General features: G+C 43.9%; 1 long non-coding RNA gene across 1 annotated transcript; it reads left to right on the plus strand.

Annotated features, from left to right (window-relative positions):
* The first annotated feature begins 3,502 nt into the window (after positions 1–3,502).
* LOC144139450 (uncharacterized) lies at positions 3,503–25,729 on the plus strand. Its single transcript, XR_013316212.1, has 4 exons — positions 3,503–3,632; positions 19,225–19,503; positions 22,420–22,593; positions 25,639–25,729. It is a non-coding gene; the product is annotated as an uncharacterized LOC144139450 (long non-coding RNA).
* The last annotated feature ends 1,834 nt before the right edge of the window (positions 25,730–27,563 follow it).

Genomic DNA, 27,563 nt, shown 5'->3' on the forward strand with positions numbered 1-27,563 from the left:
GTCTTTGTGACCAATGTGCAGGTGCGTCATTTATAATTAGGACCAGTTGATGAGTGCAAAAAACATTCTTCACACGTTGATGATGTCATGGTCTATCCACTCCTAAAAAACAGGTTGATTTCCCGAACTGTCACTCAGACTGTCTCTGCGGGCACGGTCAAATAGAAACGCTATGAGTAATAAATCTTCGTCAAAAAAAACTCAGCGTGCAACTTTATTAAGCTGAAAATATATTGCAAATTTACACTTACACTTGTTTGTGAATGGCGCACAAAGAGCAAGTACTATTACTCCTTTTCAAACACACTGTGCTATTTTGTTAGCCTTAGTTTAAGAAGCTGTTGACGGGTTACCTTTGCGTCGTTAAATAATCTTTGAGCAAAGATTCGTGAGGAATTCCTTTGCGCCAATATACAAGCCTTCAGAGTGGTATCAAATTTGATTAGGAAATGAATATTTAAATCATGCAATTTGAATGGTATTTAGGGTGAAATAAGTCACTTTAGTTGCTGCGAAATGTCTTTCCAGGTATGTGATGTCCTTCCAACTCGTCAACACAAGGATTACAAGACCATGGTGGAAATGCTCAAAAAGATTTCAATTGAAGCGGCACGAGCGAACTCAACAAAATAGTTGCAAGGAGCTGTTTAAAGTTTTCTAAACAACGCAAGATGTGCCCCAGCGACAACCTCCAAGATGTGCGAAATGTAGCCGTGAGCTTGTTCTTAGATTGTAGGTACACAGAAAACGACACTAATATTTTAAGGTGTCATGACAACATTTACAGCCTTGTGCTACTTTAAAAAACTAGCCTCGGATGAAGTGCTTTCGCATATCCTAATTACGAAGGATTGGTTGTCACTAAACACGTCATGACTAATCACAAATATTGAATTTTTTCCTCACACCAGGTCAGGAATGCCGTCACGTTCCCGAGGCCAAATATACAGTAATCAGTGGGTTAACTTTACGCTATATTCTGAATGTTTGGCCTTTGGAACAGTCGGAACCATCCAATTGCACTATGATGCCTATTAAGGTAGCTCTCGTCGTCCCTGTGACGTCATCAGAGCGGTGTGAGATGGTGGCTGGTGAGCCACCACTTTCGTGTGATTTTTTTTATTTCTAGCTCCATTTTTCAATTTTTTGTTGCAACTGCGATGAATTCAGCTATCATTAAAAAGCAGCCGATCTTAGATTTTATAGTCAGAGCTCTCTTTATGAAAAGCTAGGGCCTCCGAACATGCCACACTGCTCAGACATCCTTGCCTTTGGCCTCCATGTAAATATTCCGGCGAGGCAACTAGGAACTGGTTTTCATTAGAAATTATGTGATTATGTGACGGCTGTTGTGGGCCGCCACTAACGTGCTGATAGAAGAATGTCGTTAATTCATACTGGTGAAATTATTTAGAATTGCTCTTTACTGCAAGTATCGCCTTTCTTGCACAATGTTACATTTGCAAATAGCGGTACATATTTAAAAAGTGCAAGTGGCCCTAATACGCAGCTATCGCGCTTTTAATATGGTATTTTGTATATATTAGCTATCTCATATTAACAGGATGCATTTCGTGTATTTTTCCGAGATAGGTACTGTTCAGTTTTTTGCTGAAAATTTGTTTGGCTGTATTCGTTTCCTTGGGTTTTTGACAGAAACAAAAGTGTTATGCTGACACGACGTTTATGTTCTTATATCGTTAATTACTCGTGTATAGACACTGTATACTGGTTACCCGTCATTTCTATTCTCATGTTCATGTGTCATAGTACTGTTTGCTCTTTTTTATACTGTACTTTGTTTTTCTACTCTTCAGCAAGTTTCCCATGCTTTCATGAGAACATGTGCTTTTCAGAGCATCGTCATGGCCTAGGTGCCACTGTACCTTCTATCGCCACTCAGCATTTTTGTTTTGAGCTGGAAACGTTGTTGCATTGAAAAATGTTTACAGGAGATACTTCCTCAAAAACTGCAGTGTACGTTTTAGAAATCTGAAGAAAGCAATAGCAGCTGCTAGCTTCAATTCGCTGCCACTTCGCACCTTTTTTATGTTGCACCACTGCATTTGAAAATAAAAATAATAAAGATTTGATTTAGTTCCTGTCAGACGTTTGACAAAATATCAATGCATGGCCGCATGGCCTCGTGATGTGTTCTTTTTATATTATAACTCGCACCTACCAGTTTTTCCGGTCTTTCGTTTGTCTATTCTTAAAAATTTTTTGAAACACAACAGATTATCACCTCAAGAAATACTTCCCGAAAAAGAGTTAGTCTTATACCATTCGCTCGAGTAACGAGAAAAAGATTCGACAAGCGAAATGTTTAGAAAGACCTCTCGCCGTAATTGCGCTTGATATTCGTAATTCCTCCCCGATATTGTTTTAGCCAGCAGTTCAATGCATTTGTTGCAAATAAAAATATAAAAGATCCAAAAGACAACACTTGTCAGAGTACGCCTGGTTTACTATGAGCTAATTAAAATTTACAATTGAGCAAGACATGGTAAATTAGGTAAATGGAATACAAAGCTGCAAACTAGTAACAATAGGTAAATATCTTGAGTGGAATCAAAAGAGATTCTGAAAATTACAGAAGGAGTTTAACTTCTTGCGCAGACGTTTCTTTCTGACGTAGATTCATGAACAGAAAAGCAAAATTAAATATTACCGATATAGCAAGATAGAGAACAAAGAAAAAACGAACGCCCAACCTTAGATCATGGGGGGCACACAAATACAATTTGGGTAATCGGGGTTGGAAATTCTCTTTTCAAGCACGAGATAAATACTCTCGGTTTACTATAGGAATTGCTTATCATGGCTGTCATTATATTGGGTTCCAAAGAAAATACGTTGCTTCGTGTCTTCAGCAATTCTATTCACTAACATCACTGAACAATTGTGCATATACTGCTATCGTCCTGAAATTATCAGGAATAATGCTGGAGATGGTGGTAGATGGTGTGGTATGGTGCCCGAAACCGCACAGGAAAACCGAAGAAGAAAAATCTGGGCGCAAGGTGTCGCCTCATTCAAGTCAGCCAGGGATCGGGGGAAAGTCCGACAGGAGCTCAACGGCGACACTTCCAGGGCCGGTCTTCGGCACGGCCAGGTGACCTGTGGTTGTCGTAACGACGGGATATAGGACACACAGGGAACTCGCTTACCCCATCACGCATTGCCATCTAAGTGATGCAGGAGTCTCTGCTGCAATTCGTTCTGGTGTGCTTAACGTGGACACGATAGTTTATACCTGATCTGTCATCATACCGCGCCGCTTTCGTTCAGCCGCAGTTGATGCCCCGGCTGCACCACAACCGGAACTAACGGCATTTAAGGCCACTCTATAATTCTACCGTGCGTCGCCCTACTATCGCCAACGGGCCCTCTCTACGCTCTTCTCCGGGCTACGGAAGTGGATGTTCCGCCGCGGCTTTGGTTGCGACGTTTCCGGGACGCGTTATCGTGGCGCGACGGCAGAACCATGCGGCTGAGTGCCGTTGTTTATTCGCGTGGCAGTCTATCTCGCGTCCTGGTGCAGCGAAAAGATGTTGCGTTGTGCAAGCGCAGTAACTTGCGAGAGGAACGAACGGCTCTAAAAACACGCGCATCGGCATTGCAGCCTTCGGGTGAGTTCTGAATTTTAATATAGCGATTTCATTACGCGTTTTGTCTGTAATGCTCCAAAGTCATGTGACGTTTTCGAAATGCTAATGACGCCGAGTGTGAACGAATAGGTGCGTGCTACACTTATCTTGCTTGGCGTGCCTCCTGCGTCGCCTCGGAACTGTAATCGCTATGCAGTATCTTTGGTTGATCGTTCTTCGTAACAGGATTTCGCATGTTAAATGGTACGTTCGGCGGATATTATTCAAAAGACGCCGACTAGAAGCATCTAGGTAGCGCTGGGCACTATGTGTGGGTGAACGTAGCAATAAGTTCATAGTCAGCAGCGCATGTGGGGTTCTGCGGTAAATTCTACACGTCGGGATCACTGCCGAGAACAGGAAAGTGTGCGAAATAACTTCATACCTTTTCATTATTATGATTATTTAAAATACCGTAGACGCCCCTTTGTAGGAGTTGAAGTAGGAGTTTTACATTTTGAAGTGGCTTCAGTGAGTGCAGGGCACAGACTTGCTTTATAAAAAAAAACATTCCAACGATTCAAGCAACGGACGCGCTTAAGAACATCCAAGCAGCACGTATCGACCTTAGACAGCACTAAACAGTCCTCAGCCTAGTTCACACGTTGTGTAACACCGGATACGGTGGCGTGAGAGATTAGAATCATGAGTGTACCTTATTTGCCCGAGTTGTAATCCTGATATTAGGGCACTCTCCAGGTGGGAGGCTTCCTTAGTTATGGGTACTAGTGTGACTAGTTAAGGTTACAAAGCATCGGCACTCTTTTCTCCTATTGTTCCATGCCACCCCCGTTATAACTGGCCAGTTCTCGTCACGCAACATTTGTTTACACTGCGACGGCACATGGGCGCCGCCTATTTGTTGTTTATGCATTTTCTGTCGGTCAACTGTGGTAGTCTCAGCTTATCCTGCCTGCTCCGCGGCTGCGCGGGACTGACGTCGTTCGAAATACGAATCAAAGAAAACGCGCTTCGGCGCATTTCAACTGCAGAAGTGTGTCCGAAGACGACGTATAGCTGCCTCTTCGGAAGTGTTGTTTACAAATGACCCCGTCAAAGTTACCAGTGAGGCCGTAGAAGCGGCAATCTACCAACACTGATAAACACCAAAATGGCCACCGTAGCTCCCTTGTGTGCCTCAGTGACGGTGCTCTGTATCTTATCTAGTGACACTAATGGGTAGCTAGGACTATGCTGGCACCCGGAAAAAGACGCACCAATACACGAGTGGAATGATTCAGAAAATTGCGCATGTCTAGAAGTAAAAGTGTGAATACAACGTTGTTGAACTTGTATGCATAGAGAGAGGAAGCAGGCGGCCTTTAATTAAATGCAAGATGATTCTTAAAAATGCGATCACAATTAAAGATAACATGACAAATATGATGATAAAGATACGCATGCTATTATACATCTTTGCTGAGGCACTATTTGTTTCCCTGTATTTCCGAACAAAGTCAGCAGGGCTCTCAAGGCCGTCTAGTGCACGACGAGGAGCCGTATACCGCGTTGCTGAGTTAAAATTTTACAGAGTCGCATTCCCAAGGACAGAAGAGGAAATCTGCGTGCTGAAAACCGCGCAAAACCACAAATAAGGTTGTTTCGTCCTCACACGCTTTAAAAAGTGCGCTGAGTTGGAAAGTAGTCTGTAGACGTCTGAAGGGGAAATGAGTAGTGCAGGCGACATTAAGCCAGAATGCGTCATAAAACCATTTTGTCATGCTTAGCAAGTGCATGCTTTTTACTACAAATACAAAAATGTACTAATTTTAAAAGCGCATTAATGCAGAAAACACAATACAGTCTGTGATGGAATACAGGCTCTTCTAACGATCCCCAGCGTTACGGACGGGAGAATAACGAGACAGGGCACCGGAACATGGAGAAGAACTGAAGATGGCACGCTTTATGGGGTTGGGTAGTAGCAGAAACACGCGGAGTAAGAAGCGACGGGAAAAAAACTAAACAGGGCTGCTGAAAAAAAAACACGAGTCTGTTTGAACGGAAGTCAAGTTGGCCAACTGGAACAGCCTCACGTGTTGGATGAGCTGTTCGGGAGTGTGCAGATTGGCTGGAGCGTCTTCGGCGCGCCGGCGGAACTTCCTCGAACGTGGGCAGGTCGTGGGGCGCTAGTCCGTGCTGTCGTTCCCTGGCCGTCGCCTTCTAGGCTATCGCAGGGGAACCACGGTCGCGAACCCGGTACTGGAACAGCGGCGTCCGGTCCGAAAGCTGCCCTCTTGCTCACGATCACCGCCGAGCAATCCGGAACACACCGTCCCCTTCGCCGGGATCGACTAGCCCCTCTTCTTCATCTTCCTCGTGGCACATAGCCGCACCATAGAGATTGGATGTCTTCTCTGACGAATTTCAGAGCGTCCAAGCGCAGGCTCTGCGCACGTGTCTTGGTTTGCCGCGTTGTGCATCAACAGTGGGCACCATTTGCATCGCACAGGAACACCCAATAGCAACGTACGTGGCTACTGAAACACTACGCCTGTACATCAGGCTCCTCACGAGGCTGCCTTCTCACCATCTGGCGCAGCTTCCTCAAAGTAGACCACGATCTACTTTTTCAGCCATTATCACAGCGCACAGGGCTGAAATCCCTTCAAGGTACGCCCCTGCGGCAACACCGACCTCCCCGTTGTCGTGCCTGGCACAACCTGAGATTCGTCTCAGTTTTCCGGGAATTCGAAAAAAAGCCCACTTGTCATCATTGGCCCTTCAAATAGCTTACGCTGCTGTTACTGCATGAACGGTACAACGACCGGAAACATGTGTACACAGATGGCTCTGTAACGTCATCCAGTTGGGCAGGTGCAGTGTTTGTGCCAGCAGATTTTGCAACAATTCGATTCCGTATTGGCCATACCACGAGCTCGACAGCTACAGAACTTGCAGCCATTCGTGAGGCTCTTGACCATATCATCGGAGCTACTCCTCAAAATTGGGCGATCTTTTCAGATTCCAAGGCTGCCTTACAGAGCTTACGCGCAGCCCTGCGCTACGGCCCCCTACACCAACTGGTGACAGAGATAAGAGAAAAATTCCATCAAGCCATCACAGCCGGCCATGACGTAATTTTCCAGTGGCTTCCAGGTCACTGCGGAGTCATCGGTAACGTGCTGGCGGATGAAGCTGCCCGTACAGGCCATGAGAGCGACCGCACCATTCTACTTCCGCTTTCAAGAACCGATGCCGCCAGGACGCTTCGCTCCCTTGCACGCAAGATTACCATGCAGCAATGGAATACACCGGACTTTTCGAATCCCCGACTGTATATTCAGGATCCCCTTCTTCGGCGCCGTATTCCGTATGGGCTGTCTCGACCCCAGTCAACTTTACTTTGTAGACTGTGGTTGGGAGTGACCTTCAGGAAAGCCTACTCCTTCCTCATCGGGATGGCCAGCAGCGCACACTGTGACGCCTGCGGGGCGGAAGAGACTATAGAACATGTGCTGTGTCGCTGCCCCTAATACTCGTCGGAGAGGAGCGTGCTTGCCACCGCGCTGAGCCGATTGGACAATCGACCATTTACGGTGGAAACTATTTTAAGTCATCGGTCTTCACCATCGACCTCGCAGAAGGCGACGAAAGCCCTTTTACGTTTCCTGAGTGAAACGAACTTGCTTGAAAGACTATAGTGCCCGAAACGGGACTAGAGTGCGCGCTTTCCCACTCCTATATCTTCCTCTTCTCCCCCCCTTTTTATTCCCTGAACCCCATTCCCCCAGTGCAGGGTAGCAAACCGGGCTCTACACCTGGTTGACCTCCCGGCCTTTCCGTTCTTTTTTCTTCTTCTTCTCTGACGAATTTGTCTTCATAAACGCAATGTTACCGCTACTTCCTCACAAGTCAAAACTCGATTTAAGGAAACCCGGTCTTACGACGAATTTCTCGATCTAACGAAAAAAATTCCGATTGTCCTGCAGGTGTCTATACGGCTCAGTGATATTATGTACTCGAAATAATGAAATAGGTTCGGTGCCATTCCCATTTAAAGAAGTCTTTCGAGAAACAGACGCATTTTAAAAAAGGCAATTTCAAACATGTTTCCTCAGAACGCCAAGGTCTGATCTTCCAGGACTGCCTGAGCGCCGGCGCAAACGCAAAAGTTTACACGACAGAGGTTGTGAACGATGACGAAATCCTACAATCAGTTTCCGGCACACAAGTACTATAAGACGCTGCTGATGACCCAGAAACTGCTGACGCGTCTGTGCCCGCTCCACGGCAGCTTATGGGCGCTATTGACTTTTTCAGGTCATTTTCTGGGGCCCACGAATAAATTGACGTGTAAACGCGCCTGCGTTCTTCGAAAAGTTTGTCTGCTCAAAGCTAACGAAGGACACGCAGACAAGCTTTTTGGAAGGAAAATAAAGTTGCTCCCCTGAGCCTCTAGCGTTTTATAGTTATTCCTTTCATCCCGGATTTTAGGGCATTCCTAAATTATCGGTAGACGCGCGTTGCGACCACTGAAATTACAATAGCATGGCAGCTGCTGGGATGCACCTTCCTTTAAACATATAATCTAAGCAATCCATTCCTTGTAAAATGGCAGTCTTGATTTTTAAAACGTTCTCGATTTAACAAATATTTCACGGTTTCCAGTGAGGTTGTTAGATGGGCTTTTGACTGTGCACAAACAGCTGAAAGTGGTGTTTTATTACGTTGCAAAATTTTAAGCGTGACAAGACGCAGAAAATTTAAAAGTGGTATACAAAAAACACTTGTGCCCGAAACACAGCAGATAGTTTCTTCTGTTAATTTAAATTGCAAAAAACGCCAAACAAAATACATCACAGGTTGTAAGAAAGTAAATCTTTGGACGCACACCCTTCAAACAATGGCGCTACTTTAGAAAAGCCGTCTTGGAGGGACGTAACAGCGGGGTTTTAGGGATTGTTTTTATCTGCTTTGGAGTTCTTGAAGACGATGATAACCCAGAAGACGGTGATACGAGATACGCCACTCACACTCACGGCCATATCTTCTGTTCGCCGAACAGAACACACAGTCCGCAGTGACGGTCATGGCCGGCGTTCATGCGTGGTTTCAAAAGGCTCTTGATATGTTCAGCTGAGTCGTCCATTGCCACCCCTTACGTTGGTCCCTTTTGCAGGTAAATTGGTTTATACTTCTTACTTGAGATTTATTTCTCAAATGCACTTCGAGCAATATAGCAGGAAAGTTGGAGACCATAGAAATACATCTGTACATGTGCTTGCTAGAAAAGTTATGTGGAATTTTAACTACCACAGTAATCTCGTCCTTTGTTCAGGCGTCAATCTAAGGGCGCCTTGTTTTTATTCACAGGCTGCAATTTCTAGCAAATTATAAATACACTAGTCGTATGCTATGAATACGTCAGGCTGGCAGTAACCAATATGAATAGGCCGCTAATCCTGAAAAAGAGTCAGTTATGTTGTTTTAACGGTTGCTGCGCAGCCTATATAAAAAGCCGGCAGGTTCCATCAGCAGCTTATAGGCCATAATGAGCTTACTGTTATCATGATGTCTGCGTCCAATAACTTCATGATACAAAGCGCGAGGGGCAAACAGAACAAGCTAAACAGTGGACCTTCTGTACTACAATCTGTGCATATTAAAGGACAATCGTTTACTTGATACCCAAAAAGTAATCACGAAAAAGTGGTCAGTGAAATATTCAATCTGCATGGAACGTATGTAAAAGAGAATTTTGTTTCACACGGCGTATTTACAATACGCGGAAATTAAATATAACCCGGCCCCACCAAGTAAACTTATACCATTTTCGTGAAAGATCTAAGAGTACAACAAAAACTATCAGGTATTTTCACAAGAGTCTGTACCGTAAGTTGGAAGAAGTTATAAACAAAAAGGCACTACCACACTCCGAAATGGCGACTCAGCCCCTCGAAACGATCATCGTTCTAATGAATGCGTATTACACCCTGAGTAATACTGGCATGTTATAATCAACAACCAATAAACCTTTTCCGTTGCGCATGAAGTTAGGTTTCCTGGTAGTATACAATTCGCGCAACTTTTTAGGGGCAGCGGGAGTCTTGATCAATAAATAATAAAGTGGTTACCTCTTTGTTCATGGATTTTCATGTACGCAGTAATTCGCAATGCAGTCCCAAAAGCCGTTTCAAAGAGCTTAATAATTGCACACCCATAAGCCTAGCCCGTTTTCTTGTGCATGTTGATTACGAAGGTGAATTGACCGCGTTAGCGACACTGAATTTTCAACAAAACAGTGCATAGGCTAGATTTAAGAAATGGTACTCCACAGTAAAGGATATTCTTGTCATCAATGAAGAAAAAAAATGGCAGAATATAATATGTTGCCTTAATGACATTTGTAAATTACAAAATAATCCTTCCATGCCAAACGTCATAGACCATGGGGTCGACCATCCCCGACTGCACAATGAAAATCATGTACGACCCCTTCACTACGCTATTTGTTTCCGTAGCCAATTTTTCGGCAAATAACTTCTCCCTCACACAGCAATTTTAATTTTGAGCTTGTGACCGAAACGTAGGTTGTAAAAAAAACGCCAAAAGTAAATATCCGAAGCGCGGTAAAAATTTCAGTAGGTACAAAAAGAACCGCGGCTCCTTCATACCACGCATTCACCGCTGCTAGTTTATCTCACAACGTGCTTTGCGGGGAATCAATGCGACCTTTCTGGGCCATATTTAGGCATTATCGCAGCTGTTACAACACTTTCAGAGCCAATATTTCACTTCACTTCACTTTATTTCCTTAAAGACCCCCGAGGGGGTATTACATAAGGGGTGGGTTAACAAATAGTTTTTTTTATTGACACGGGTTTTCATTGCGAAAGATGTACAGACAGTTGGTCGAAAAATGTTGATGGACAGGAAATGGCAACGACGTCGTGGGGAAGGTCATTCCAGACATTTGCAGTCCGTAAGAAAAGGACATAGAAAAAGTGGTCATTCTAATACGTGGACGGGCAACTTGAAGTGGATGACTAGTGCGGTGAGATATGCGGGCTGGTGGAATAATGTAGGGATGACGGAATGGGCTATGGAAAATTTCCTGAAACAGGCAGAGGCTGGAAATGCGACAGCGGACGTCAAGGTTTAAAGGAGCAGATTCTTTTTTGAGGGATGACACACTAATATTATAGGAATATGAACAATGAATGAACCTAGTAGCACGGTTTTGAACTGCCTCAAGTGAGGCGATGAGATATGCTCGGTGTGGGTTCCACATTGAAGACGCGTATTCCAATTTAGAGCGGATAAGGGATTTGTAGGCCTGTAGCTTGACATTCTGGGGGGCGTGCCGAAGGTGACGTTTCAGAAAACCTAAGGATTTGTTTGCAGATGATATAACGTTGGTAACATGCAGATGCCAGTTAAGATCATTGCATAGGGTGACACTGAAATACTTATATGATTGCACGTGTTCGAGGGCGACGTTAGCGATTGCGTAAAGGAAGAAAGAGGGGTTGCGACGGCGGTGGAAAGAGACTGTTTTACATTTGTTGGGGTTAGGTTTCCTAAGCCAGGTGTCACACCATTCCTGCACATGGTTAAGGCCATCTTGAATAGCGGTTTGGTCTCTCGGGTTAGTGATTGAGCAATAGATTACACAGTCGTCAGCAAACAAACGGATACTGGAGGAGACATGTGAAGCTAGGTCATTAATGTAAACTACGATGAGAAGGGGACCGAGAACGGAGCCTTGTGAGACACTTGATGTTACTGGAAGGGGGTTAGAGGGCACTTCATCGAGTGAAACAAACTGGGAGCGGTTAGTTAGAAATTTCTCAATCTAAGTTAAAATATCAGGATGTATATTTAAACAACTAAGTTTTATTAGCAGTCGCTTATGAGGTACCTTGTCGAATGCTTTCGAGAAATCCAGAAATGCTACGTCAGTCGGCAGGTTAGTATCGAGACTTGTGTGCAGATCCTGGACAAAAAAGGCTAATTGGGTTTCGCAAGAGTAACCCTTACGGAACTCTTGCTGGGCAGAATGGAAAAAGTTATTTTCGTCAAGAAAGTTAATGATGTGGGAGTCCCATGATTTTACAGGGTACGCTTGTAAGAGAGATTGGGCGATAATTTAGGGGGCTGTCTTTGTTACTTGATTTGAAGACCGGAGTAACCTTCCCCACCTTTCAGTCGTCTGGTAAGTGGCCTGTGCGAAGTGACTGTGAAATAACAATGACAAAATCACTGAAGAAATACATTTCGTGTTTTTAAGAATTTTTAGGTTATTATTTCGTCCACACCTGCTAAAGAAGACAGTTTCAATTTTTCGATAACAGACAATACACCCGATGGAATAAATGTGATAGGCGACATAAAACACAGAATACAGTTCGGTAACACAGGAAACGGTACATGGGTTTCGTTGGTAAAAACAAATGAAAAGGCAGCATTGAAGAGTTCAGCGCTGTCAGCAGTACCCATATCATCGCCAGCTTCATTTTTCAATGTAACAGTGCGGGATTACTGCGGGTTAATGATTTTCCAAAATTTTCTGGGGTTATTGGTTAGAATCTTGGGCAAGTCTGTAAAAAAACGAGTGTTTCGTGCTGCGTATGGCGAGCAAATATGCTTTTTCGGCCACGTAGGATTTATCCCAATTGTGAGCTATAGGTTTTATCGTGCAGACCGAAATAATCGTTTCTTCTTATTATCTAGTTTTTTCAGGGTTTTTGGGAACCATGGTTTCTGACAAGATGCGCGAAATGTGGTTTTCGGTATGTACTTTCATGCCAATTCACCTATTTTGTTTTTGAAAATCGTCGAATTGTCCTCTACTGATCTGTTCCAAAAGCCTGCTTCGAAGTCCGGAAAAAAGTTTAGAAGTTCGTTATTTATTGCCTCGTAGTTTCCTTTGTCGTACCGACTGATAGTTTTAGGATGAGGCTTGCAGGACAAGTGGTCGAAATTTAAGACTGAGTGTGTGACCTTGTGATCGCTGATTTCACGAACGTATGTAAGTGAAGATAAACTTTCAGGGGGCATTGTTAGTATCAAGTCTGGTATGTTAACTGAGTTTTTTGTAACGCGGGTTGGCTCCGATACCAGCTGAGTGAGATTGAAGTTCAAGCAAATATTTATGAATTCTTTCGTTTCAGTAATGGTCCCTGCCAAAGCGACTTGGTCATTCCAGTCAATATCGGGATAGTTAAAATCGCCAAAAACCAGGGCATGCGCGTTGGGTTGTTTAACATTGAGGTAATTCAATATGTTGTTAAGTTTCTCTGGAAAGTCTGGGCTGCTTTGTGGGGGCCGATAGCACACTCCAAGCAGCAGAGTTAGTGGCGTAGAACGAATACGAAGCCATAATATTTCTGTCAGACGTAATATCAACAACTCAGCACAATAGTGACTTGTTGGTGGCGATTTAAACACCTCCCCTCGAGCCCCTTTGCGGTCGTTCCGAAAAACGTCAAAATTCGGGAGATAAGCCAGTATTTCATGATCCACGTTTCACGTTTCATTGTCCACGTTTCAGCCACGTTTCAGTTAGGACGAGTATATTGCTGTCCGATGACAAAGCAAGATTAGATAATTTCTCGCGCTTAGAAAACTGTGGGCGTTAGTGTATATTACGGAAGTGCAAATATTTGGACGTAATCGATTGAATCGGCGGTGTAACTGTTGGCGGTGCTTTTTGGATTGCTACGCGATTTCTTTGACGGTTTGTGACATTTCATCGAAGACGTACCGCTGTGAGCCAAGGAACAACGTTTTGTAAGGGCATGAAAAAGCGGTGGATTTGCTTCTATACTCGGTTACAACTCAAGAACGGCACCACCTCATGTGGTGTATCAGTCCGCCAAAGCGCCGGACCCATGACGTCAGTGCGCGCGTGTTTTGAAAGGGGTTTGCTATGAATGCGTGATATCGTCTACCTTGAATCACTCAGTTTGTTTGTCGTCACTGGAGTCATTTATAAGCATTTTAAGTCCACAAAATCACGCGAACGGCTCACGCCATGTTCAAAATATTCCCAGTAACGCCCTACTTGCGGCGCGCGGAAAAACATCCGGCTACGGTGATAAGGCACAGCGGCAACTTCCAGTGCCGTTCTTAAGTTGTCACCGAGTATTGCCAAGGCAATAAGTTGTTTCCGTGAATTTTGGACGTAGCGAGAGAAATCCTGCCCTATTGCGTAAGTTGTGCCTTTCAGTTTCTTGCTGTTAGAAAGGATCGTTTCTTTAGTTTTAAAGGATGTAAATTCTACAACGACCGGGCGGTTATGGCCAGGCTTGTGACGGCCGAGCCGATGTGTCCTTTCAACTTTTTTTGGGTCAATTATACCGTTTAAGTGTTCGCTGCAAACGCTCATAATTAGTTCTTCGGACTCAGAGAAAGTTTCAGATGGGTTAGTATCTGGAAGACCATAGAATATTAGGTTGTTCCGTCGCGAGCGGTTTTCCACATCGTCAAACCGGGCCTCCAGGGATTGAATGTGACGAGCTGTGGCGCCTGCACCGGTTTCTAACGCCATTATTTGTGCTTCAACGGTTGAAAGGGTTTGGTAGTGTTTTTCCAACTGCGTTATTCTATTACTTAGGTCACTGATAGTTTTTTCTGTAGTATGCAGTTGCGTTTTTAGGTATTGCACCTCGGAGAGTACCGTAGCCTGCCCAGCAGATACTTTTTTAGCTCATCGAGAATAACGGCTACATCATCAAGAGGCCCTGGATTCCATTTAATGTCCCCAGACAGTAATAGCAATAAACAATGTATGACATCAATGCATTCGAAGGACATGCATACGCAACACTCTGGGCTCGGCAGCTGTACCAGACAGTAATTGCTTGATTTTTTGGAAAACAGAGAGCTTTGACTACTAACCTGCATAAGGAACAAGAGCGGGTTAGTTTACTGTTCCCTGGCGCACCCACCGAGCCCACAGAGCGGCGCGCCGGAATGTTGCCGCTTTATTGCTGCTGCTGATGTCGATGAAGATGGGATTTCCGATGTGTGCAGGATCCATACTTTCTCGGATGGGGGCGCCGCTTGACAGGCAAGAATGTTGGGGTTGGAGGCGCATTGCGTAATGGTACCCGCACTGGTGTCGAGCCACAAAGGCTCGCGGGTTGCTGGTCCGTCAGTCGCGGCAACGAGTGAAGCCGAGGAGAGTACGTGGATGACGAAAGTAGCCTACACCTGCATTATAAACAAGAGCGGGTTAGCTGACTGTTCAGTGGCGCAGCCACCGCGCCCAAAGAGCGGCGCACCGGGATGTTGCAAATTTATTGCTGCTGCTGATGTCGATGAAGATAGGATTTCCGATGTCTGCAGGATCCATACTTTCTCGGGCGGGGGTGCCGCTTGACAGGCCAGAATGTTGGGGTTGGAGGCGCATTGGGTAATGGTACCCGCACTGGTGTCGAGCCACGAAGGCTCGCGGGTGGCTGGTCTGTCAATCGCGGCAACGAGTGAAGTCGAGGAGAGTACGTGGATGACGAACGTAGCATACATCTGCATGACGAACAAGAGCGGGGTAGATGACGGTTCCGTGGCGCAGCCACCGAGCCCACGGAGCGGCGCACCGGGATGTTGCAGATTTATTGCTGCTGCTGATGTCGATGAAGATAGGATTTCCGATGTCTGCAGGATCCATACTTTTTCGGGCGGGGGCGCCGCTTGACAGGCCAGAATGTTGGGGTTGGAGGCGCATTGGGTAATGGTACCCGCACTGGTGTCGAGCCACAAAGGCTCGCGGGTGGCTGGTCCGTCAGTCGCGGCAACGAGTGAAGTCGAGGAGAGTACGTGGATGCCGAACGTAGCATACACCTGCATGACGAACAAGAGCGGGTTAGATGACGGTTCCGTGGCGCAGCCACCGCGCCTAAAGAGTGGCGCACCGGGATGTTGCAGATATATTGCTGCTGCTGATGTCGATGAAGATAGGATTTCCGATGTCTGCAGGATCCATAATTTTCGGGCGGGGGCGCCGCTTGACAGGCCAGAATGTTGGGGTTGTAGGCGCATTGAGTAATGGTACCCGCACTGGTGTCGAGCCACAAAGGCTCGCGAGTGGCTGGTCCGTCAGTCGCGGCAACGAGTGAAGTCGAGGAGAGTACGTGGATGACGAACGTAGCATACCTGCATGACGAACAAGAGCGGGTTAGATGACTGTTCCGTGGCGCAGCCACGGAGCCCACAGAGGGGTGCGCCGGGATGTTGCAGATTTATTTCTGCTGCTGATGTCGATGAAGATAGGATTTCCGATGTCTGCAGGATCCATACTTTCTCGGGCGGGGGCGCCGCTTGACAGGCCAGAATGTTGGGGTTGGAGGCACTGGTGTCGAGCCACAAAGGATCGCGGGTGGCTGGTTCGTCAGTCGCGGCATCTAGTGAAGTCGAGGAGAGTACGTGGATGACGAACGTAGCATACACCTGCATGACGAACAAGAGCGGGTTAGCTGAGTGTTCCGGGGCGCAGCGTCTGAATAGTCGGTTCATACCGTTGATGGTAACTGCGGAAAGAAATATGGGAGTCGAAAAGCAAGTAGTTTTGAGCGAGAAACACACCTCATCAGCTTTGGAAAATGTGCAATATTGCTCTTGTTCAGGCGCTTAACACAGTGTGTGACGTTTAATGTAAAATTACAGATTTGGGATCAAATGAAAAGGTGTACAAAGATACTTTTTTCTGAAACTTCTATCCTAGTACTGTTTGTTTTAGGCGAGAAAATACTTTTTATATAGGGCGGTTACAACGGCCTCAGTCGGCGGGCCCTAATGTCGCCTAACTTCACCAGGGGTCCGTCGACAGCTGTGAGAGATGCGGAGGTTCTTCGTTTCCTTGGTTGTAACGTGACTACTGTTTACAGAAATGTGACTGGATGGTACTGGATTTAGGGAAGGCGTAATCGGCACATAATCAGTTGTAGGATCTCTAAAACACCTTCTGCGAAGCCGCGTTCATGCAGGCAAATGACATGCGAGCTTTGGTGAATTTAGGAGGGTGCAGTCTTCACCATGGTTGCCGAGTTCTGTGCTTTGCCGCTGAAAAATTCTGATTGTCAGGGTTCTATACACCTTTCAGGTTCTTTTCTGCCATTGCAAACAACTGATTGATGTAAGTATCTATCCCTGTTAAGCTCTGTCAAGACAAGCCCGGACTGGCATTCTCGTCCCGATGCTGCGCTGTGTACTTCGTCTCCAGAGCTCTTTCCACTCGAAGTGGGAAATAAAATAACCTGAAGCCATTTTTTTGGCCACACATATTCACATACATTTTCCTATTTTTTTACTGTGGTGTTGCACCGACAGAAAACATAAAAAACTTTCCGGACAGCATAAAATACGCGTTTTAGAATCTTTAACGCCGCATCTCGAAAAGGGCCCATGACTGCTGTCGCCTAGTCAAGACAGTTCGAAATCACGGCATGCCATTTTAACACAGGGCCTGGTTTCTTCTGCACAATTCTATGAAGGGGTGTATTCTGTGTTGAGTAGTTATTCACTGGTACATTGAAGGAGCATCTTGACGAGAAAACTATTATTCTTCGCGAAGTTTCAAAAGAAAGTGATCTCAAAATTCAAGCTACTTTTCAGCTCTCAAGTACGTTGCTTGCTGTCTGCTTTTGAAGTGGTGCTGCTTGAGCTCTTATTGCGTGTGATAACTTTTGTCGAAAACTCGGCAAAACATAAAATTATCTTTTTTGTGTCTGCAGACAAGAACGGCGATCGAGCGGCTAAACCTGTCTCTCCCCGCCACAATGCACCATGCCTTATCCTCACTGTGGCATCGCCTTTCAGTCTTTCTCGCTCCCGGTTTTACTGATTCACTTCGTGTGTGGCACCGCGAAAGCCACAAGATGAATGGAGGATTACTTTTACCAAGCAGACAACATTGCTTGAACGAAGCGAAACATGTCGTTTCTCTTAATGCGTAGGTGCGCACCCCTGGCCTGCCACGGGGCACTGTTGACGCAGTGAAGCGGACTTACTGGCCGCTGTCTGATGACTTGGGTGCCGCTCAGAAAATATCTTTTCTCGCCTAAAACAAAAGCTACTCTGAATAAAATTACAGAGAGATTTTCCTTTTGTACATTGTTTTGAACGAGAGCAAGTCTCTATTTTTACATAAAACACCGATATTGCGATCAGCGCCTGAACGAGAGCAATTTTCCAAATTTTTCGACGTTAATTTGATAAGCGCTTTAAAACAACTCGCTTCCGTACTCCCATATTTTTTTCGGCACTTGCCGTAAACAATAAACACCAAATATCCAGGTGCATCTTCTCCGACAAAGATGTAACAACCGTAAAAAATGTATACATATGCAAACAAACGTAGCATTCCTTCCCCGCAAGCATATTTAGGACACCCCACCAGCAGTGAATGTGTTGTAGCAAAAACGTCGTTTTTTTCTACCAAATGAATTTTTATTACATTGCTCTGTACTCTATCATTTCTGAATTTTCTTGCAACCTAGGGTTTTCTCACACCAACGATAATCAATTTGCGGTGAGAAAAACAGTCCATGCGAAAATTCTTCACAAAAATATATAGCTTAATGAACCGATCAACCGTGATTATTTAGTGTATTCGGCGATGGTCGAGCGCATTGCCTGGAACGTTTGGCGTGGAATGAACCAACATAAACTTTATTCTGGTTCATGGCAGCGTAATATTAAAAGCATACCGACTTCCCGAGGACCAATACAAGTCATGCACCGAAAAGACTCTGATATATATATATATATATATATATATATATATATATATATATATATATATATATATATATATATATATATATATATATATATATATATATATATATGTATATATATATATATATATATATATATATATATATATATATATATATATATATATATATACAGAAAGATAGACAGAAAGACAGAAAAATTTGCCTCAACTAGCCCCTCATTGCCTTACTATATATATATATATATATATATATATATATAGTCTGGAATAAAAACTCACCCAGAGCGCGAAAAAAATAATAAGGTTAGTAGAGACAGAGACACACGAGAAAGACATTGAAAATAAAAATTAAAGTTTACTGACGTTTCAGGGAAAGGACTCCCTTTCTTCAGGGAGTCCTCTCCCTGAAACGTCAGTAAAAAATAAAAGTTTACTGACGTTTCAGGGAGAGGACTCCCTTTCTTCAGGGAGTCCTCTCCCTGAAACGTCAGTAAACTTTTATTTTTATTTTCAATGTCTTTCTCGTGTGTCTCTGTCTCTACTAACCTTATTTATTTATTTGAAATACTGCCAGTCTCTTCTTGAGACCAAGGACGGCGGGCATACAAGGGTGTATTCATATACATACAAAAGTACTTAGTCGGTAGGTAGTACAACAGTAATAAGAACAATATATATATATATATATATATATATATATATATATATATATATAGAGAGAGAGAGAGAGAGAGAGAGAGAGAGAGAGAGAGAAAAAGAGAGAGAGAGACTGAGACAGAAACCGTCTTAGTTGCTCTTGTTTACCCCCTTCCACACGAGTGTACATGCGCAGAAGCGAAAGGTTGAGCTTCGTCGTCTTTTGTTCTTCCTTTATTTCCTCGTTTTCAGAACATTGTAGAAATGGATTCACTGAATAGCGGCGTGATGAACCAAGAAGATCGTCCAGCGTGCGATGTCATTTTGGGTTTTGAACGTCTCGGCGTGCGGTTTGCAACTAGCGTGTCATGGAGGTGCAGCCCGCAATCTGTCCTCCGCATGCTAATGCGCTGGTCCGTGTACTTCAAGTTTGCACAAGGCCCACCACTCCAATGTGAGGCTGTAGTGGAAGGAAACATGATCTATGGTCGTTTAATGACGTTGAAGCAGTGGTATCCACCTGATCGAGAGGTAAGTGGGGCTCAATTCTTTCCAATCTTTAACCGTAACTATAATTTTATTCTGCCGCACACATTGCGGGAAAACATTCACGCTTTCGTCTCTCGTAAGATTTCGGTTGAACTATCCTGTGCAGTGTGCGCGTCAGCATCCGGAGATTTGTAAAATAGGATCACTCTGGTGACGAAAATAAAACACGTAAAAAAATTTTATATCTTTAAGCAACTAATTGAAATCGCCATCTACCACAAATTTTTGCATATGACCACGATTTATAATGAAGGAGTAATAGTACCACTTATATAGCGAAACCACCTGGGTAATGGAAAGACTAAAACTTGAGGTGACGCGGAATCTTTCTTCTGGCAATTTGATTGAGGAGCGACATTTAGGACGAAACAATGGGACAAAACATGTTAAAGTCGATCAGTTGTTTGTCAGGTAAGTTCTCACACAAGCACTATCAGTCAGATTGTATATATTTTATTTAGAAGGCTTGATAAAAAATCTACGTAACGAGTCGCTACGCGCGCGTGGCAGAAGATTTGCAGAAGCAGCTATTCAGTGTTGGCCGAGTATACCTGGAAACATTTCTTCGGAGCTTTGCGGAAAAACATGAGCACGAGGATTGTAAGTAAATATTAGCATAGTAAAGTAGTGATGCAGTGACGCAAACAATCCACTATTCAGCCCGCAAAATAAATAAATAAATACGATTGTACTTTCTCACTTAGTCTCAATATTGCTATGTGTGTGTGTAAGTATATATATATATATATATATATATATATATATATATATATATATATATATATATATATATATATATATATATATATATATATATATATATATATATATATATATATATATATATATATATATATATATACATCGAAACAGAAAATTGGAAATGAGGGACTCCGTGAAATAAGACAGAAAATAAGGGTTGGCACTCAAGAAAACCTCGGAAAGCAAAGGGGAGGTTGTGGTGGGTCAAAGAAAGAGATGCAGAATTTTTTTAGTCGAAAAGAAATTGGTGAAAAAATGCCCGCCGGGTGGGATCCGAACCCACGACCTCCAGAATACCGGGCTGGTGCGATAACCACTACGCTACCGGCGGGGCTGTTTCCCCAGCACTTTCTCGGGTACATATTTATGTTAAGGTATTTTTGTTTCCTGCACTTGGGGGTGGTAGCCAGCGCCACTCGGACTACTCGGGGTGAAGGGGACTTTCTTTTTAACCCCCGGGCCGTGAATCGAGTGTCTACGACATGTCGAGAGTGGTCGACCAGCGTTGAACCCTCTTAAGCTCAATTTGGCACCAAAACTGCCAGAACAGAGGCCCTCGCTAAGCATGTAGCAAATCAGAAAATTGGAAATGATGGGCTCCTTGAAATAAGACAGAAAATAAGGGTTGGCAGTCAAGAAAACCTCGGATAGCAAAGGGGAGGTTGTGGTGGGTCAAAGAAAGAGATGAAGAATTATTTTAGTCGAAAAGAAAGTGGTGAAAATTTTTTCACCACTTTCTTTATTTATTAATAAATAATAAAAATAAACAGAATAAAATTTATTAATTTTATTCTGTGTCCGTCGTCGTTTATTCCGCTGTTATTTTCTATCGTGTTTGCATGTGAAATACACAAGTTTTCTTGCCCAACATATTTTTTTCCTATGTGGGTCAAATTGATGTCCTCTCGACAGGTAGTCGAGCAGCTCTATTTGAAATACTTTTAATGCTCCACGCTTGGCTATAACACTCGTTTTACTGTAACGCTCCGTATAAAAAATTTTATTTATGGCCTTGTACCCACACGCTACATAAACTCCCAGCCTGTTTTTATGATGCCACTTCTGTTGAGAAAACCTGAAACAACTCGCTACAAAGTCTGAACGCCGGTTTCCCTCAACGTGATTTAATTACAGCAAGCCTGCAGTATGGCATAACAGACATAGTAGCTATCATTCTGCAAGAAAAACAAGCAAGTGAGGACGGGACAAGCGAAGGAAGACAACACACAGCGCATACTAACAAACTGGGTTTATTTCCGCGCGCATATATACTCCATCCATCGGCACGTGGGAACAAACAGAAAAAGAAAAAGAAAGACAGCAAAGTAGCTAAAACAGACAAAACACATATTCACGTTACACGCAAGCAGCCCCAGACCGGTCAATTGTCATCCGGAAATGCGATTTCTTCAAAAGATAAAGATATTGATGCAATGCTAATGCACTCGTCACCCGCACCTCCAATTTCCCTTGCCTCTATGATCATTTCTCTGGCGAGGATGTGCACCCGGGAGAGAGCAAAAAAGTGTACATCGGCCACACCAGCCCATGTATTACGATAGGCTTAGGGAGCACAGGAACAGTGCCATTAATTCTTATAGGCATCCCGTACATTGCCGTGATTGCGGAAGTTTCCCTTTTTTAAAGAAAACAGAAAACCTTGCTAGCAGCCATAACCTCCTCACCCAGGAAATATTAGAGGCAAAGAAAATTGCACGTGCGCGAACAAGTGCATTAGCATTGCATCGATATCGAAATCGCATTTCTGGATAACAATTGGCTGGTCTGTGGCTGCTTGCGTTTAAAGCGAATATGCGTTTTATCTGTTTTAGCTACTTTGTTGTCTTTCTTTTTCTTTTTCTATTTGTTCCAACGTGCCAATGGATGGAGTATATAAGAAGACGGAACTTAACCCTTTTTGCTGGTATGCGCTGTGTGTTGTCCTCCTTCGCTTGTCCCGTGCTTACTTGCGCATTTTTATTACATCATGCCAACACACCAACTAGCCCCTCAGATCGCTTTGACGCGCTTTCATTCATCCACAATGGAGGTAAACGTGTTTAGAATACTAGTCCGACGCTTTTTAAAACTCATGCACACTTTTTATAGATTCGTTGAGAATTCCTTTCATTCCAGGTATGTCTAGGATGTCACAGAATTGGGATCCCTGATATCAAGAAGGCTTTCCTGCCCATAAGCAGCCCTTCAGTTTACCACGCCAAGGAAAACAACTGTCAGACATTGGTTGTCAAATTGCTGCAAAACCTGGATATTCCGGTTCCACATAAAGTTTGCACAATTGCTTCTGATGTAAGTAATGTCAAAGCAGTTGCAATTGTTACTTTACACCACTGTTTATACTGTGTGTTGTGTCTTCGTCCAATACCTGATTGCCACATGCTAGTGCAAAGTACAAGACAGCAGCAAAACACGGTGTCATTGAACAAAGACATTTAATGCATAATTATAAAGCGCCATTCCTTTCTATTGAAATCTTACACAGTTACTATAATTATTTAAGGTATGATTACACTCTCTACCAACCATAGAAATACTTCAAGATGTCGGTAGCAAGCTCAAGGCCATGGTCTTTTGGGTGTTGCATGAGATAAGGGGAATACCTTCAAACAAAGAAAAATGCCTTTTTATTACTCATCTTCAGGTCGTGATGTCATGGAAACGAGAAAAATTTTGCGACTCAGTCGCAATATGAGAACGGAGGGCAGCTAATAAAGAGATACGTACCTTGGCTAAGACACCGTTCCCTCTTACGCACCAAAAGATTCGCGCAACATTGCACTACGTAGAAACGCTTTCTCCAATAACTTTCTTGTGGAAACTCAGAAAAAAACGAACAAAAGCAAAGAAAACGTACTCCACAATAGCTGAATAAGCGCTTCTTGTTTATTCGGGAAGGAGTTACGCGAACAGAAATATTGCACAACCAGGATTCCTTGAAACAAAATCCTGTCCTCTGTTTTCCTCCATAGGGTAAAAATTAGAAAACTTTCTCTGTCACACACCTTGCATTGAACAGTACACACATGGTGCACTGAATTCTCAATTTTAATCCCTAGTTTTTTCTCTTTACGAAAACACAAACGTTGACCTCTAAACTTACTGTCTACGGTGACACCGAAGTGCTGTACTACGTGCATATTTTTCAGGTTAACGCCATTTCCTTTCAGTACACATTTATCCATCGGCTAGATTAACCTACGTAGAACTGCGGAATAAAGGAATAGGGAAACTACACAAATGTTTAGAGCGGCACAACCTGCCTATGTGCTCGATATGAGAGTCTTTAATTCTAAGAGTGTTGTAGTTTTTCGGTGGAGCAACTGTAGCCTACTTAAGCGTGCCGCATGAAGCCGTGGAACAAAATGGTGGGGCCCCTATCCGTAAAAAGAAAAATATTACTTTCTCCTAATGTTTTAGCAGTGCAAACAAACCTCACTCCGTGAATTCTAAAAGAAACGTGTTTAACGAACCCTGTCCCAGGCTGCGGGGCACACTGACAGGTATGCTATTTTTCTGTGTGATGCTGCTACAAGAGCTGTAGATATCACTAAGAATTGTCTAATAATGCGTAAGCATTAATCACCCGCTTTGTGGTTTTACCTACGTTATGCTTCTTTGGTGGCATTGCAGACAGATCACCCGAGAGAGCACTATTGCGTTTTTTGAGTTCACCGCGTCAGGTCTCTGTATTAGACATATTGAACCTTCGCCATGTAACTTGTTTTGCTCTGCAGCGAATCACGTGAGGGTCCGACATAAACGAATGTTATGGGGTTTTTTCGTTTCCATTGTGGCATTTGTATTTTTTTTCCTATTGTTCTCACGGGATGGTGGTGGCTTATGAAGGCGTTTTCAATTGCGTTACTCCGTTTCACCGATTTAGTTTGTTTTTTTTTCGTTAAAGTTTTTCAGCTACAGATGGTGGTAGCCAGACTTTCAAATCAATTGCCAAATGGCCATATTTTCTGTTAGTAGGCACCTTTACAATCTTCTTTACCTCTGTTTATGTTTTGTATATATATTAATATTACAACACTCAAACGTCTGGAGCTTACAGGTTACTAATTATTGTGAGCGTTTGGCCACTAAGAGAAACATTCCTAATCACAGAAGCATTGCATCTCCCAAAATGTGCAGAATACTGCCCATTGCGTCGAAGGGCAACCGAGTGCAACGTGAAACCCCGAACCGCCAATGGCACAATAAAAAAAATTGCTCGGCTTAAGTCGTTGCCTACTTCGCCGCAAATTACTAGTTCAAACGCCAATGTTAAACTACTAGGTGGACACGGCGTTAGATCCCACGTTTTTTCAGCTTGACCGACGCCAACGATTGAGCCCGCCACAGTTAAGACCCTTCCTGAGCCGGAAGCAGTACCACTGCCATTTCTCGACATCCCTGGCGGCAACATTGTGCGTGCTCAAGTGCCACTTTGTAACTCAGAAATCGATACTTCGTTTCGGAAACCACAAACTCTACCGCCAAGATAAAATCTCGAGCGGCAAATTCAGGATGTGGTGGTCTTTAAACGAGTAGGAACACTTAACTATACCTGAAAGTTCATCCTGCACAGCATTTGTTTAACCACAGAGAAGGATACGCTGACAGTCACGACAGAGAAGGCTGTGCAAGAGCCAAGCACACCAGCGCATGCAGCGAGTGTTCGCACACCGCAAATAAATACTTTTTCCAAACATTACACGCCTTCACACTAAAAACACCCACTGCGCAGCGAAGGGAGGCGGTTAATACGATGCAACAACTTATGTGTCCGGATTGCCTCAATGCACATCTGGGTAAAACCACACGCGCAGAGAGGGACAGACAGATTTTCATTTGGAAAATGCTTATACCAAGTTACCTCATTCAAAAAAGGAAGAAAACAATACAAGCAAGCGATTCGGCGCAACAGACCGGCGACGTTTGCTTCTAAGTTAATCGATGCAGTTACTCGGCTTCACTCTCGAGGAGGTGCCATTTATTATAATTCAGAAATCATGAACAATTTTTAACAACCCTACACCGTAGCCTCCAAATATGCGAGCACCTTGGGCACACTGTAGCTGCGACATGCATGCCTTTTTTAATTGTTTGGTTTGTTGTATACTTAGTGAGTGCACAGTAGAAAACGAGGCTCTGTTCAAGTGTACAGCTACCAGTATTAACTCTGTATGCTAACAAAATAGCTACTTTCAGCCAGTCTAAATAATAAATTCCTAATTGAAGCCTGGAGAGCCAGAAAATATTGCTGTGTTCAAGTTCCTGCAGGAACATTACTAAGTATGTACGCTAATAAAACAAATAATTTCAGCGACTCTAACTGCTCAATTCCAGATGAAAGCTGTGTTCTGGTTACGGGGTGACAGATTAGCCTTCAACTCCATCGTGTCAATGGTGGAAAAAGCCTTTCAGTGTTCAAAAAAGGTACGCAACTGTTTTCCTAAACGCCTGCTTTATATCTTTCGAAATATGGCGCCTTCAATACTCGTACTATTCCAATCCAGGCTGCTTTTGTAGCGTAAGCTACACTGGGCCAGGTTGAGCACTTTCGCGTGTGCCGTGAAGGGCCGTTCTGCGCAAGCGCGAGGGACATTGGATTGAACGGGATTGGCTTGGCTTGGCTTGGATTGGATTGAAAGTGGATTGTGTTGGATTGTGTTGCGTCAGAGCCGCGGCAGACGCACTGGTGCCGGCACGTGCCCAGGTGTGCGCCTCAATTGCGCAGTAGCCAAGTCTGACGCTGCACCGGAGCCGCTTGATAGCCGTTTCGCGTGGCTCGTGAAGAGCCGTGCTGAGCATGCGCGAGGAGCAGTGACTGGACTGGACTGGACTGGACTGGACTGGACTGGACTGGACTGAATTGGACTGGATTAGACTGGACTGGACTGGACTGAATTGGACTGGATTGCTGAACCTTAGCTTATGCTACGTATATCCTGGCATAGCAGAGCTAAGCCTCAACTAATTTTTTTGATTAGCTGGGCATGAAAAATCTACGATGAGCTTGTCAACGGGAAGCACACTCAATAATTCGTGTAGCCCTGTTCCGCTTGAACCTTGTCTCTTCAGATCATATTTTGCGTAACTCCCGAGGATAAACTTTTTAATAATTCCTGTGCCTTACCTTTTTTAAAAAGCTCCAAAAATATCAAAATATCTCACGAAGCACACCATCTTTCGTCAAAAAGAGATGGGTAAAACTCAAAGCTTCTTACCTGCAAAGTTTGTAAACGTTCAAAATTCAAAGCTCTTTGACCGGGTCGCAATGGCGTAATCGTATAGACGTCGCCTTTGTAACGCGAGGAACCCACGTTCGATTACGGCCACGGAAAGCGTTTTTCTTTCTTGACACGCCTAATTTACCTCCTGTGGAATCGTGTTGTGTAAGTTTGCTTTCCTGCAGTGAGTTTTGAGTGAAAAAAAATATGGATTTTGGACTTTGAGTTAGACTTTCAACTCACTGGCTTTCTACCAGATAAAGCTTCCTAATTTAAACATATATTCGTTCACCCACGGTCGACATCAACGTCAGAAAACTTGGATTTCCAGGAGTGCGCCCTGGTGCAACGTAGCCATCAGTAAGACATAGGAAGCGTGACATTAAAACAAGCGATATAATGTGCTTAAAGCACGGTTGGCTTGCGCGGTACTCCAGTCGACCTGTTACTGTCACCATCAATGTACTTGGGTCCCCTCACCTCCTCGTTGGTGCTAAACATAAACAACGTAAATAAACTACTACGCGCTCAGAAAACTTATATGTATAACCACTCCACATATTGTTGATGCCCAATCAAATCAGCAAGTTGCGTGCTTGTTACTTTGCCCATACTAACATTCAATCATCTAAAAATCAAATGTAAATACATTTTGTTCTAGGTGTAGGCAGAAACCAACCGTTAAAACACTCACGCATTTGCCCTGGGGAAGCACCGACAAAAGTTAGGCTGAGAATTTTCTCATGGCAAGTGAGAATTCACATCAAGGTTACGGAAAATAATGTGTTAAGTGAAGAACGACAACGACCGACTACGTGTCTGCATAAACAACCGCAAGTTATGACGTTTACTAAAGCAATGAATCCCAGTAGATTCTTGTGGGGTAACTTCCGCAACATTATGTAACCCAGAGGGATATCCTGTGGCGCCGTAAATGAAACTTACCGCGGCAAACAGAAAGTCTTTTGTTGACGCTTGCTCTTTGTTCTACCACAAAATACTAGTAACATTTTGTTGCCGCACAGAGTGCGGCAAAGTTCA

This window comes from Haemaphysalis longicornis, unplaced genomic scaffold (assembly GCF_048455015.1).
Source record: "Haemaphysalis longicornis isolate Haplotype H1 unplaced genomic scaffold, Haemaphysalis longicornis Haplotype H1 scaffold_5, whole genome shotgun sequence".
NCBI classification, from domain to species: Eukaryota; Metazoa; Arthropoda; class Arachnida; order Ixodida; family Ixodidae; genus Haemaphysalis; species Haemaphysalis longicornis.